The sequence below is a fragment of the Sorex fumeus genome, unplaced genomic scaffold (genome assembly GCF_029834395.1).
Source record: "Sorex fumeus unplaced genomic scaffold, SorFum_2.1 ptg000014l, whole genome shotgun sequence".
NCBI classification, from domain to species: domain Eukaryota; kingdom Metazoa; phylum Chordata; class Mammalia; order Eulipotyphla; family Soricidae; genus Sorex; species Sorex fumeus.
The window spans coordinates 15,593,561-15,596,270 of record NW_026606071.1 but is presented as its reverse complement, the minus strand read 5'-3'; the positions used below and the strand labels follow the sequence as shown (position 1 = coordinate 15,596,270).

Below are 2,710 nucleotides of genomic sequence, written 5' to 3'. Positions count from 1 at the left end.
TTAGATATCAAGGATATACACAGCACTGGTTGAACTCCACAAGAAGAAAACATCCAACCCTAATAAAAAATGGGGTAATGAAATGAATAGAAACCTTCTCTAAGAAGAAATCTGAATGGTTAAAAGGCACATGAGAAAATGCTCTACATCACTAATCATTAGGGAGATGCCGATCAAAACCACAATGAGATATCACCTCATCTTCCAAAGATGGAAGTCATGAAATTTATATACAAATGGTACTACATGGAAAGTATAATTCTAAGTGAAATGAGTCAGACAGAGAGGGACAGACATAGAAAGACTGCATTCATCTGAGCAATATAAAATAACAAAATAGGAGACCAACATCGTAGAATAGTTGAGATAAGTTACAGGAGGTTTACTCCATGGCTTGAAGGCCAGCCGAACATGCTATGGGAAAGGGCAGCTCAAACAGAGAAGGGAACATCAAGCAAAGCGTGTTGGGAGGATTCTCCCAGGATAGGAGATGCATGCTGAAAGTAGATTATGGACCAAACATGTTTGCCACTCAATGCCTCTTTTGCAAACCTTAGCAAACAAAAGGAGAAAAAGAACAAAAGGAAATGCCCTGCCACAGAGGCGGGATGGGATGGGGGTATGGGAGGGGTGGGAGGGTTACTGGAACCATTGGTGGTGGAGAATGGGCACTGGTGAAGGGATAGGTACTCGATCATTGTATGACCAAAACCCAAGTACAAAAACTTGTAAGGTCAACAACTGTACCACATGGAGTTTCACTAATAAAAAAGGGAAAAAAATAAATTTAAAAAAAGAGTGAGAAGTTCTAAGAAGAAAATTTAGGAGAGTCACATCCTTGGCTCTACCAAGAAGGGGCTGTTGAGGCAGCTGTTGAGAAAAGCTCACTAAAGAGATGAAAGGTAAGCTGAATTTATAACAACAGCAGAAAGATATCATGATCCCTAACATAAACTGGGAGAAAGTTATGTTTTAGGATTCAAATTGGGGGCTTAAAAATAGAGACTCCATGAATATTCTTACTGTTCTGACTGTAATAATCAGGACAGGCTAAACAATCACTATAATAATACCACTCATTGTGTTCCCCAGACCCAGTTCTTTACCCAGGTTTGCTATTATAAATGCATGCAATAAACAAAATAAAGTAACAAGTCTCACAATGGAGACATTACTGGTGCCCACTCCAGCAAATCGATGAATAATGGGCAGACAGTGCTACAGTGCAATTCCTCACATTAGAAACTAAGTGTTCTTACTTTTACCCTTTTACTGCTGCTTTGTGCCCTTTTTGATCTGGCAATAACTACTAAATTTAGCCCTATTCCCTGGCAGACCTTGGTAGTCCTGCTCACTTTAGCATGATAATCCAAGTTGGCACTGAATGTGGTCTTAGGAGGGCAAGCCCGACTGAGACTTTACCTTATTCATTGCCTCCAACATCATTTGAAAATAGCCTACCTGAAAAATTCCCTTTTGGGTGTCCTGGAAAGAATTTTTTGTTTGACTCATAATTGCAATGCATAGGTGATATCACTAAATGTCACAATCATGTAGTAAAGATGAAGGCAGCTTATTCAGCCACACTTGACAACATTCCTTCTTACAACTTCCTAACTACTTCCCCGCAAATTTCCATCAACCACGTATTTGCCGTTACGAGTCTTCTGTCTCCATTCTTATGCACTCTCCAATATAGCAGTCACAAGCTTCATGCATGAGGCCACCAAGCACTGGAAATATGGCAAGTCTAATTGGAGCTGTGTTTGTTAAATGAAAAATTCAGGCCATTTTATAAATTTAGTACTAACTCTCTCCAAAAGTTAATTAATTATTCCTATCCTAATACATGGGCTGAAGTGATAGCAAGGCGGGTAAGGCCTTGCATGCAGCCAACATGGCTGACCCGGGTTTGATTCTTCCACCCCTCTTGGAAAGCCCAGCAAGCTACCAAGAGTATTTTGCCTGCATGGCAAAGCCTGACAAGCTCCCTGGGATGTATTTGATATGCCAAAAACAGTAACAACAAGTCTCGGAATTTGTTGTGAAACATTACTCGTGCCCGCTCAAGCAAATCAATGAACAACAGGAGGACAGTGCTATCCTAATACATATTAACCTGATATTTGGAATATACTATGCTAGATAAATCTGCTATTTAAATTTTAAGCTCAAAGTGTGACTACCAACCATTAAAGGGGATGGGGTAGGAGCAGGGGTCAACAAAGCTGGAGGGGAAAGAATTCTAGATTGCAGAGCTAAGTGGCATATCAAAAGGACAACAAAGCTTCATATTCACAATCTTAGTCCACACAGTCATTTTATAATTAAGAGAAAGAAAGAAGTAGTATATACTCATTGATCAGTTTCCTTAGTTCATTGTAGTCTCTGCACGTTCCTTCACATTCCCCTATTCCCTTCTGCAACTTTTCACAGATGATGCCTCTTCTCTTCCCAAAGGAATAGGACACTTGCTCAAATACACTCTGGATTTTAAGATTTTATCTTAAATGGTGCAGATAAAATGCCTCCAGTTCCACTTAGCTGGGGAATGGCTCATTTAAAAGTAATAGTAATTATAAGAGAAATGAATATTTGTTTTTGCTATGACTCATACATTTATAGTAAAAGAGGAATGCACAATGTTTTTCTCTTTGATTTATTTGCTTTTGAATTAAAAGCTGGACTTATTTTGTATCTTGTTAAATCA

The 2,710-nt window shown here is 39.0% G+C and overlaps 1 non-coding gene across 1 annotated transcript; it reads left to right on the top strand.

Annotated features, from left to right (window-relative positions):
• Window positions 1-1,007: 1,007 nt before the first annotated feature.
• Window positions 1,008-1,139, top strand: LOC130021199 (small nucleolar RNA SNORA72). The gene has a single exon (XR_008792102.1). It is a non-coding gene; the product is annotated as a small nucleolar RNA SNORA72 (small nucleolar RNA).
• The last annotated feature ends 1,571 nt before the right edge of the window (window positions 1,140-2,710 follow it).